This window comes from Pteropus alecto, unplaced genomic scaffold, assembly GCF_000325575.1.
Source record: "Pteropus alecto unplaced genomic scaffold, ASM32557v1 scaffold120, whole genome shotgun sequence".
NCBI classification, from domain to species: domain Eukaryota; kingdom Metazoa; phylum Chordata; class Mammalia; order Chiroptera; family Pteropodidae; genus Pteropus; species Pteropus alecto.
The window spans coordinates 194,783-207,340 of NW_006430061.1; the positions used below are offsets into that span (position 1 = coordinate 194,783).

Genomic DNA, 12,558 nt, shown 5'->3' on the forward strand with positions numbered 1-12,558 from the left:
GTTTTTCTCTTCTAACTTTTTTTAAAAATGGAAGACAAAAGAGGTCTGGGGAAAACAGACCCCTCCCCTGCTCTCAGTAACTTCCTACTTCTCCTTGTTTCTCTGGGTCATCAGAGTTCCTGTGGACAAGGGAGCAAGTGAACTAGCATGTAAGTTTCTTCCTTGTCCAAGATACTAAAGGTAGTTAAATTCAATCCTCATGACAGTCCTGTGAAGTTATTGCTATAATTCCAGCTATGCAGATGAGGAAATTGAGGATTAGATTGAGGATTAGAAAGTCTTAGCAACTTGGCCAAGTTCACAAAAGTAATAGGTGATAGAACCAGAGGTAAACCTGCTCTCACCTGGACTGCCACAGTAGCTTCCTGACAGTCTGTAATTGCAGAGCTCGTGCTCTTTGTCCCCTGCCACGCAGCCTTCCTGCTGCATGTGGCAGAAGGTGGCAGCTTATGTTTACAGCTTCACATTAGAGCTGCTAGAACAAGTAATTCATTCAAAAATATTTGACCTCTGTTTTGCTTGAAGGCAGAGCCAGATTCCTGCCTTGATCAGTCACCGTTGCTGGCTGCTACTTATTTAAAATATTACTTTTAAAATAGTGTTAATTATTGTGACTAGTCAACCCTCCCAATTGGCCCTCTATAAATGGTATATACTGTTAAAAGGAACTTGAAAAGGGAAATCTGTGTAGCGTACCTTTTTGAAAACTTGGTTACTCCCCTTTAGAATATGTATTTTAAGGTTTTTGATAGAATGTTTATTTGCATTAGGGGATAATGGGACCCTTAGCCTTCTTAGAGTGGCAGAGAAAGAAATGAATGAGCAGTGGTGTGTTTTGTGATTGGACCTCCCAGCTCCAATGCAAGACTGAGGGAACAGGTGGAGGCAGAAACGTCAGGCACGGAATGGGACCAGTTAACCCACCACCCTAATCCCAGCCTTTCTGTCACTATAAGATTAGATTTGTCTTTGTTTTTTATCACTAAAAATCAGAATTGTTTTTCTAGAGCTTCGTATTGATGAAATCATACCATATGTACTTTTTTGTGTCTGGCTTCTTTTATTCAGCACAGTGTTTTCGAGATTCATCCATGTTGTGTACAGATTGTTCCTTTTTTATTGATGAGTAGTATTTCATTATATGTTGTACTGCAGTTTGTTTATCCATATTCTCATTGTATTAGTTTCGTCTTGCTGCACAAATTACCACAAACGTACTGGCTTAAAATAGTATCTCTTTATTAGCTCATAGTTCTGTAGTTCAAAAGTAGGTGGGCTCAGCTGGGTTTTCTGCTTAGGATTCATAAAGCCAAAATCATGAAGTCAACTGGACTGGATTGTTATCTGGAGTCTCTAGAGAAGAATCTGCTTCTAAGTTCATTCAGCTTGTTGGCATTTTTCAGTTCCTCGTGGTTATAGGACTGAGGTCCTGTTTCCTTGCTGGTGGTTGGCCAGAGGTTGCTTTCAGCAATTAGATGATGCTATTCAGACCCTGTGCATGGCCCCTTCATCATAAAAGCCAACAGTGGTGCCTTAGATTCTTCTTGTGCTTCGAATTTTTCTGAATTCTCCTTCTGCCATTAGCCAGAGAAAACTCTCTGCTTCTAAAGGGTTTATGTGATTAGATTAGGCCCACCTTGAGACAGCCCTTACATTTTTGGTAAATTTTCATTTTTAGAATGTCCTTTCTGATATTAAGCTGTACTTTGACATTTGAAACATTTTTATTCATTGATCCCTCTGACATCTCATTCTGCAAACTGATTCCCCTCCTCCCTGTCCTGTGGCCCCTGTGCCATCCAAGTTTTTGCTTTAGATCGAAAATACTAATTTTTCCTTCTTTTTTTTTTTTTTACTTAATATGTTGTAGCATAGCAATAAGTCTTGCTAGAATCACACATAACTGGATTTAAATTCAGCTGTGCCACCTACTACCTGTGATATTGGGCAAGTTAACTTCTCTGAACCTTGGTTTCCTTAGCTATGTATGCATATGTTATAAAATTAATTCACAGATTAAGTAAACTAACAGATTAAGTAAACTAAGCCCTTAAGCACCTTCTCTGTCACAGTATATACACCCAGTATATGTTTGCCAATATCATTACTTCAGTATTGTTAGCCCTTCTGCATTTTGTTCTTTTTCTTCTGAATGTGATCTGTTTTGTCAATGACCCTAATAAAATGTATTTCCCAAATTGTGCAAGTGCCTTAAAGAGGTTTATTAGTCCTTTATTCAATAATTCTACATTATAAAATTTATCCTAAGGATATAATCAGAGATGTAGGCAAAGATTTTTCAAAAATGTTCATCACATTGCTATTTATAATGGCAAAATATTGAAAGCAATCTAGGTACCCAACAGTAAGGAAATAATGAAATCAGGGCATATTTCTATGATGCTATAAAACACATGCTAAAAATCACATTTTCAATGAAAGTAATGACATGGGAAACATAACATTATGTTAAGTGCAAATGTAATGATATAAAATGGAATATGTAGCACAACCCATATACGACATGAACTATGTTTCTGAAATTATGTATATTTTATTCACACACAGACGAATATTGACAGGGAAAGATTGCAAAGAAATATACCATGTGTTAATAGTGTGGATGGTGGAATTATAGGTATTTTTAATTTTCCTTATATTGTTTCACAAGAACTATATATCAATCTTATAATCTGAGAAAAATGAATAAACTTGATTTAAAAGTTATGTTGTATGTGTAGCCCAGAACAGAACCTGATAATCTAAAACTTTGCCTTGAACCAGAAGAAACAGTTGCAGAGTCACATCAGTAGCTCAGGAGGGCACTGCTGATGTCACTCAGCTGGGAGCTGGACTGAAGGTAGTGGGATTCTAGCAAGCGGCTCCTGGGAACAGAACAGCAGCAATCGCTGGGCTGTGCCTTGGAAGGAAGTCTGTCTGTCAGGCTGGGGCACATGGCTCTGCAGTCAGTTGCAGCAGATAGTTGTCATTCTTAGTGCTGTGTTCACTGTTACACTGCACACACTTGTTATCATAAGCTTTGGTCTCTCTGTCACATCTTATGTGCATTCTTGACTTTTTAATCCCAGAAAGAATAGAACTCTAGGATCTGGCACTCTAGATTTTGTTTTGTTTTGTTCTAATCAAAAAAGCAAAGGTGATCTGTAGTGTGAGGGGCTGTGGGACACCAGCAGGCCTCTTGGTCAGGGGCCATGTTCAGGTACTCCTGCCACATCCCTGGCAGTAGTCCAGCCAAGCTGCAGCAGAGGCAAAGATTCTTGGGCCTTGTGCACAAATGGCTCAGAGTCAGCCTCTCGGTTTATTTTTGTTGTTACTGTTAGAGATAGAATTGAAATAGGAGGGGATTGTGCTGTCTCCCTCCACATACTAGGGGTGAGATTTCTAACTGTTCCCACTCTGGGGCATCACCCAGAGGCTTTTCCTCAGGCTTTGTGGGATTTACCTCTCATGTCTTGGGAGGCCATTCTGTTTATCTTCTGACTCAAATTTCGAACATCTGAAGGATCACCTAGTGTCTGAATTCAGCCGTTACTTACAGAGCTCAAAGCATTTATGAGACTCTGGTAAGGTGCTGAGGAAATTCAGAGATAAATCCAGAGATAAATCCAGTGTCAATCATCTGGTATTTCTTGAGTACCTACTCTGTCAGACTCTGCACTGAGATCTGTATGAGGTACACAGATGAGTGACATCAATTCAACAAACATCTGATTAGGACCTACTATGTGCGGGGGCGGGGCGCTCTGTGCAAGACACTGAGGAAAGAGATTAATGAGATGCAGTCTTCAGGCTTAACAAAGTTATAATCTTTATAATCTGGGAAGAGCCGGACATGTGAACCACTTAATAGTAAATGGAATCGGCCCAGAGGAGGGAGCAATTACTTCTGAAGTGGCCTGGCCACTCATTAGCCATGTGCTTTTTAGTCAAGGTGTTTAACCACTCTATTCCTCAGTTCATCTATCAAATGAAGATATAATGAGTTAATTCACATCGAGTGCCTAGAATGGGATTTAGTAGTTAATAAATGTTAGCAATTCTTTTCCTTTTTCTCTCTCCCTCCTTCCCAAGGATGAGTGGTGAAGGTTACTCTGAACTGTGGAGACGGCATGAGCCAGGCGTCATGAGGAGTAGGGTGGTGGAATGCTGTGGATGGGGTCTGATGAGGCTGGAATACGAGCATTTGTGGATAATTCTACAGGGGAATGAGGCTAGAGAACTGGAGTAGTTCACAACCGTGGAGGATCTTCAATACCAGACAAAGGAATTTCGGCTTGGGCAACGGGGAGCAAATAATCCATGTGTACTTTAGGAAGAGCATTTCGGTAAAGCAGGGAGAAACTGGGGAGGAGAGAGACTCCAAGGAAGCTGCTGCAGAATTCCAGGCAATAACTGAGGCCGGAACTAAGACTCACCATTTCTCTGATGCCCCCAGTGTGGCAGAGGCTGAGGAAGAGATTTAGTTCTCTTTCTTTGATCCCATGGGTTTCTTGCTAAAGGGACATTGGTTTGAGTGACAGTTTATCCCATGTAGCCCATCAATTTTAATATTCTGAAATCATGTTCAGCTTTCTGACCTCAAGGCTGAGTCATGCATATACCCCCGCCCACCTGGCTGCACTCAGTGCTTTGCGTGTGAGTTGACTGTATACATAAGTTTTGCTGCATCTGGACACCAGTGGCTTACACAGAGCTGGGAAGCTGTGGAGCCTGCTGAAATCAGAAATAGCTTCATTGCAGGTAGCCTTTATGAAGAGAGACCCAGTATTTAAAATCACAACAATGTAAATTACCTTGATATTGATCGCATATGAAGACATATTTTCCAGAGGCCTTATAATAGAAAGAGTTGGGATATCAAGGGGGATGGAAGTAACACTGAGCTACTTCTGAGTATTAAGAGCTGGGTTGGGTTCTTTGGCATACTGTTTGGTTCGCATTGAATCTTCGCAATCCTGTGAGGCAAGTGTTACTACACCTGGTTTACAGTGAAGAAATGGAGGCTCAGAAAATGCAGGCCTCATGGCTAAAGTCAGATGACTTAACAAATGTCAACTTTGGACCAGACTCAGTGAGTTTTTACATTTGTATACAGCTGTGTAATCATCCAAATTAGCTACCCCAGTAAGCCTCCCTCATGCCTCTTCTCAGATATATCCACCCAAAGATAACTACTATTTTCCACTTTTACCACAGTTAGTTTTGCTTGTTTAAATTTTTTTTACTTATTTTGAAATAATTTCAAATTTATGAAGAGTTGCAAGAATAATATAAAGAACTCTCCAAATCATTCACCCAGGCACAATATGTATTAACGTTTTGTTACATTTGTGTGATATGTGTATCTTTTCTGAAAATTTAACATTAATAGAATATTTTTATCTAATCTACATAGCACCTTCATATTTCTCTAGTTGTCTCAATGATATCGTTTATGTCAGTTTTTCACTTTGATCCAGGATCCAGTACAAAATCATATATTGCATTTAGTTGTCATGTCTTTTGCTTCCTTTAATCTAGAACAGCTTTTCTTTATCTTTTATGACATCGTTATATATTTTTTTAAGAGTATGGGACCGTTGTTTTATAGTTGTTTTGTATAATGGCCCTCAGTTTGGTTTTATCTGATTTTTCCTCATGATTAGATTCCATTTAGGCATTTTTTGGCAAGAACTAAATAAGTGACATTGTGTCTTTAATGCATTGCATAAAGAGGCACCTCATATGAGTTTATCCCATTAATAGTGATGCTAACTTAGATTACTTGGGTGAGGTGGTGTTGCCTCCTTTCTCTGCTATAAAGTTACCATTTCTCTTTTGTAATTAAGAAGTAATCTGTGAAGAGATACTTTGAGACTACATAAATATCTCGTTCCTCTTCAGACTTTTGCCCAGTAGTTTTAACATCCTTTAATGAGTCTTGCCTGAATTAACTATTACTACTGCAAAATTATTTCTTCCAGCTACTGTTCCAGCTACCAACTAGACCAGAGGACTCACTTCCTGCACTTTTAGGCAGGCTTTCCACATTAAATCACTTCGCAAGCTGTGGCCAATCTGTGTGTTAACCCACTTTGGAACAGGTATCCATCCATAGTCCAATTAGATATGGCCGCAGAAGGCAGGAGCACATAGTATTAACCTAGCAACGTAAGAGAAAGGAATTCCCTTAGAAGGGCACTATGGGAAAAGCAAGTATTCTGAGTTCCTGGCTAATTTAATTGTGCGTACTATAGTCTAATTCAGTAGACATTTCTGAAGTCCTCTCCTTATCTGCCAATAGAGTAACTGTTGAAAAAGAAAAATGAACTGTTCATAGTAATCCTATGCCAGTGCCTTATGTTTATAGTTTCCTTTTACATGTTCTGGAAATGTATCTGTAGATCAGGGTCAAGCTCAAAGTGAATTCTGTAGATGTTGGGTAGAAGGTAGAGGGGCTGGCAGACAGATATTAGAATGTATGAGAGATGCCAGATTGTTGTTACTCCATTTTATTTTATTTTATTTTAGGCGAAGCAACCCTTGGTTAACCTCACAGATTGCAAGGACCTTGTCAGCTTACAATCCCTTATTTTTTATTTATTTATTTTATTTTATTTTTTTACGCATACAGCACCTAGTCTTCCTAGGTGATCTCCCATCCAAGTACTAACCAGGCCTGACCCTGCTTAGCTTCCGAGATCAGATGGGATCGGGCTTGTTCAGGGTAGCATGGCCACAGACTTGTTTCTACATTTTAAAGATGTGGGAACTGAAGGCCAGAGAGGCAAAGACATGTACTCAAGGTTATATGACCAGAAAGTGGCAGGGCCAGGACATGTCTTATTATTAACAGTACAAAGGAGATTTGACAAAATCAAAGCATAGCCAAAGCGGGTTGTAGGGTCTGAGATATCTGTCCTTGGGGCTGAGATAATCTTGGAGGCTTCCTCAAGCCAGGGGTCTTGAACTGGGTATTATAGGGTTGGTCAGGTTTAGAATGGTATGGAGAAGGGAGAATGATGCCAGTAAAGGTGTAAAAGTGGAGAAACAGATTTTCCAGGCACAGAGAAGAGACTCGTGTTGCTGGGTAACAGGTTTATGTAGGAAAGAAGTGAGAGATCAAGTGTGGTAGGAAGTTAGGAGGTTTTGAGACTATGGCAACTTAAAACAAAAAAAAATTTTTAAATGAGATCATGAATGATGGAGAGAAGAGAGTTTGAAGTCATTAAGGTGACTTTTAAAGGAATCCAGGCTGGAGTGAAAAGGACTGAACTGAGATGGTGGCAGCTGGAAATCAAGACATAGATTTGAGAGCTTTGAGAAGGCAGAATTAACAGGATGGAGACAGAGTAGGAGGGAGATAAAGAGTAAGAGATCTGTCTGTCACTGAGAAATTGAGCCTTACTGACTGGGGCAGTCTGATACCAGTACTTGACGAGGAAGGCAGTATGTGTAGTGGTTCAGCTCATAGGCTTTAGATCAACCTGGTGTATCGCCCAGTGTGACCTGGCACTAGTGCTTTAAGTCCTCTGCGTGTGTTTGCTGACCTGTTGAGCAGGGAGACAGATTCCCACTTCTCAGAGTAGCTGAGGATGTGAGGCTATACAGATAAAGTGAAATTCCACAATGTCACATGCCCGGCATCCAGGCTCTTACCAAATTTTAGCTGTCTTCCTCTTTACCCCATCCTCTCCATTCGAGGAGGTAGTATAATCTAGCTGAAGCCTCATTTTCTTAGGTATATAATGTGCTTTGAGGGAAAAGAGTTGGCTTTACAAGGAGAATGGGTTCTTCACCCAGGGCTTTGAAGTGGAGGACAAATGGAGCTGCTGAGCCTGGAAGCCTGGAAGTGTCTCTCTGTCTCTCTGTCTCTCTGTCTCTCTGTCTCTCTGTCTCTCTGTCTCTCTCTCTCTCTCTCTCTCTCTCTTACCTCGTTTGACATCTAGGCTTCAGTCAAAAATTCAAGCCCTCACACATGGAGTTCAAGGTATCTTTTTAAGGTTAGGTGCTTCCAGAAGCAAACAACTGTGTTGACTCTTTGCTATCACCATGAGCTCTATTTGGAGCTATTTCTAAACATAAGGGGTAAAACTCCATAGGCTAACAGGGCTGCGGTTTGACTGTGAAATGTGCCCAGCCTCCCAGCCCTGCTTTTCTAATAGGTTTGGAAATTCTGGTTATCTCCCCAGAGTTCTACACACATGGCAACTGGGTTTGGGCAGTTCTAGCAAGGCTGCACGGAAGCAACCGTTCCCTTCCCTGTTAACCCCAAGAGAGGCTGCCATTCTGGAGTTGCTCCCAGCACGCTTCTCCTTCCAAGGCAGCATTGCCTGCCAAGCACTCTCAGTGAGGCGGGGAGCCCAGGCTTTGAATCCCTCCTCTGAGTCCCGGGGAATGGCTGCCCAACCCTTGGCATCACGTGCCTCCACACATGCGCTTTGTTGCCATGGCACCCATGGTGCTGGACCCATTGGCACCGGCGGGAACCAATCGGCAGGCCCTGCGGGATGTCGGCGCGAGTCCCAAGATGGTCCCTGGCTGTCACCAGCCGAGCAGCAGAAGATGAGGGCGGTCCCTGGCCCCGCTTCCTCTCCAGGCATCTTAGTGCTTCTTCCCGAGTCCTGTTTGTACTTCGCCCACTCTGTTTTTCCCGCCTTGATTTCCATCTGCTCAGAGTTGAAAAATCTGGTGGAGTTCTCTGCAAGGTGACAGCTTTCACGAGGAGGGCAGAGGACAAAGTTTTGATGCTATTTTACAGCCTTTTCTCCTAAGAAAAAGCCCTGGAACAGCTTCTTGATGGGTGCAAAGGTGGACACCTCTAGCCCTAGGAAAATGTTGTTTGGGTCTTGTAAATCGAAGATTCTCCCAGCTTAAGGTCACTAGATAATTGACACTGGGTTGCCAGATGTAAGGAACTGGGTGGGCAGTTTATTTCCATCCTACATATAAAGGAGAAGGGTTGAAATAGGTGGGAGGATAGAAAGGTTGAATCTGAACACAGAATCCTGCACCTGCACTAGCTGTAAGACACTGGGCAAGTGACCTTACCTCTCTGAACCCCAACCACCTCATTTGTAAAACAATCCTAACAAAAGAATCCATCTCTTAGGTTTGGTATAGGCTTAAATGAGATAAAACAGGCAAAGCACTTAGACGGGTGCCTGAGCACTTAGACGGGTACCTGGCCATAAGCACTCAAAAGGGCCAGTCAGCTATTTTTTAGAAATGGTACAAGTGTACCACTGAGAACTAAAGTGCTCACATTCAGCATTTGGCAAATATTTTCGTATTAATTTTTGCTCATTTATTTAGTTATTTATTCATTTAACTCATTAATGAATTCAGCGTATTTTCACTGGGCATTTACTACCAGTCAGTTCTTGGCCCAGCTCATCCCCATTCGGCTGCATTTAGTGGGATCCAGCCCCCAGGAGATCCCAGTGCAACTCCCTTTGTAAGAACTGATGGAGTCTAGCCTGGCAGGAGGGCCGCTGAGAGAGCTGGTTTTTGTGGCAACTGGGGGTTTGGAAACTGTTGTCTGCAGCTCTGCCATCTCAGGCTGGAATGCCTGAATAGAAGAGACCCCTCTAGTACTTGAGCAGCACTGAGTCAAGGACAGCTTTCCACAGCCACCTTTGTTCTCCACTTGCCACCCTTGAGGGGGTGCGCACCCTTTCTCTTGAAGGCTCCGGCCAGCAAAGCTGGAACCTACTTTCTCTATAGTGGGACTCTGTCTCCTAGGATGGACCTCTATTGCTGGTTTACTGTGCTTTGTTGTGTAGAGTTCCTGGAACGATCCTACTGTGCTTTCAATGCCTCTGTCATCTCTATACTATTCTTGTAGGGCTGTTCCCTTCCTGCCCTTGCTGTGCATTTCACTGCCTGTCTCCTTTGGGCTGAAGTGGCCACACCACTACTCACATTTGTTTTGGGATCATCTAACTTCTCTGGGCCCCTTATCTTTATATTCTCTCCTCCCACTTCATGCCTTGCACTTGGGCTGTGTGGCAGAAACACTGCCGGGCAGGCACTCTGCTGCATGTCAGAGAGACATTTGTGCCTAACACATGCACAGTCCATGAATAGACATCTCAGGTGTGATAAGGGCCATCATGCATAATGCTGTGGGGGTAACCAGGGCGGAACAGCTGGCTTGGCCTTGAGAAGTCAGGGCCATTTTTACCCGGAGGAGATATTTGCGCTATCTTGAAGGATTTAGCTAGGTAGACAGTGGGAGAGAGGGAATTCCAGTCAAAGAGAATAGCATGTATAAAGGCCTGAAACTGTGCGATGTTCTTAGAGAAAATGCCGAGCGGTGTGAATAGAACCAAGGGAATATGTTATTGGGAGTCGAGCGTTCCTAAGTAGCAGAGGGAAGAAATGAGGCCAGAGAGGTCAACAGGGGCCTGCTTTTGAGGGGCTTGTGAACCAAACTGTGTGGTTTAGTCTTTGTCCTCCCAACACTGGGAGCCTGTGAAGGGGTCTATATAAGGGCATGACACAGTCAGATTTATATGTAAGAAAGGTGAGACACGTGGGTGTGAGGAGATGGATTGTCTCATTTGTCCTCTGGCAATTCTGTGAGGCAGATGGGACAGATACTATTATATGCTTTTTACACCTGAGAGCACTGAGGCCCAAGAGGTTAAATACCTGGCGGAAGGTCTCAGAGCCAGAAAGCAGAGGACCAAGGATTCAACTGGCTTCCTGGCTCCGAATCTCTTCCTCCTGGGCACGTTGCCATTGTTAACAGAGTCTTCTAGAAAGCTGCCTGCAGCTGAGCAGTGGGTAGATGCTGACAGGAGCAATATGAAGCCACTGGTCATTGATACAATCTCGTTGAAGGAGCATAGCACTGGGATTTTGTGGCCTGTGTTGTTCAGTCTTCTGCCCTCCGTACCAATGCACACACAGCAAGAAGCAGTGGGGAGCTTTGAGCTCCAAGCTGTACATCGCCTTGACAAAATCCATTCATCACTGTCTCGCTCATTAATTCAGAGCAGCATCTGCTGCCTGATATTGGCATTTGTCAGCGGCTTGTTTCTAGAAGGCCCTGGTCCTCAAGTTGGTCAGCTCTGCAGTCCACAGCCCCAGGGTGAGCCCTAGCAGTCAGAGGCAGGCTCTTTCTCTGTCTGCATTTCGTAAAATGAAATAACTTTATTTTTTAAAAACAAAGGTAACACGATCTAGCAGTATAGAATAGGAGCTTACAGATCAGACAGCCCTGGGTTTTAATTCTGCTACTACCACTTAGTTAGCTATGAAAGTTATTTAATATGTATGAGTTCAGTTTCTTATCTCTAAAATCAAACCTACCTGAAAAGATTATTGCAATGAGTAAGATGAGAGAATGTTTATAAAGTGCCTTGGCATGATGCCTGGCACATATGAGTCCTCAAAATATAGTGGCTTTAATTCTTGCTCTTATTGCTGCCACCATCACCACTACTACTACCACCACCATTAAAGAATATTTGAAAATACAGAATAGAAGAAAAAGTATAATTCTACCACCATGATGCAGTTGCCCTTATAATTTAGTTATATTCCCTTCAAATCTCCTCCCCTCCCCCCCGCCACACACACATACTACTTCAGAACATAGCAGATATTATAGCAGGCAGGGTTTTTTTCCCTTCTATAGTGGGAACTGCATTATATTTTACTGATTATAAGAATACTATATAAAATTCAGAGAGCATAGAAAAAGCAAAAGGAAAAACCACACTTGTAATGTCTACCTCACCCCTAGCCCAGAGGCAATCATTGTTAACATTTCGGTGTGTCTCCTTCCAGTCCTTTATTCAATGTTTTATTATAGAATTGAGATCGTATTACATATAGGCAGTTTTTAGTTCATAGGATATCATGAGTATTTTCCTTTATTGTAAGCATCATTTTCCAAGTCTATGTAATAGTCCATGAGATGGCTCTATCGTAATTTACATAAGTATTACCCTAATGTTAGATATCTAAGTTTCTACAGTTTTTCAATATGAACAGCTTCCTGTGACAGAATCTAGGGAACCAGCCTTGGTATATAATGCATATAATGAATTTGTGCTGTGTGTGTGGCCCTGGGAGAGGCATGGTGGGACCCCTCAGATAAATTAGATACAGAGCCTGTCTCAAAGGACCTCAGAGATGAGACAACCTGGAAATACTTACTGTGATAAAACATACAGGTGTTTCTTTGCCAGGCACTGTCAGGGAGTCCATGTAAGTGTGGGTAGCCCTCTTCCCTGTGGAAGCTGGGATCTGGGATCAGATATTATAAGGAAAAAAGCCTCAAGAAGCTTTGCTGCCCCTTTGCACCTACCAATGTAAATAAAGTTATTTCATTTTACAAAGTGCAGACAGAGCAAGGGCCTGCCTCTGACTGCCAGGGTTCACCCTGGGGCTGTGGACTGCCAAGCTGACCAACCTTGAGTACTAGGGGCTTCCAGAAACAAACCACTACTGATTTGGCCTCCAGTGCTCAAGTAACAGCCTTTTGAGCCTGTTACTGTCAGGAACCTGTGCTGATTGCCTTTGACTATCACTTCCAAATGATTT

General features: G+C 42.5%; 1 protein-coding gene and 1 pseudogene across 4 annotated transcripts in view; one reads left to right on the forward strand and one right to left on the reverse strand.

Annotated features, from left to right (window-relative positions):
• The window catches only part of SERGEF (secretion regulating guanine nucleotide exchange factor), a 180,841-nt gene that overhangs the window by 105,028 nt on the left and 63,255 nt on the right, over positions 1 to 12,558 (forward strand). The gene's annotated exons all lie outside the window — the stretch shown is intronic.
• On the reverse strand, positions 6,626 to 6,744 carry LOC112479431 (annotated as a pseudogene).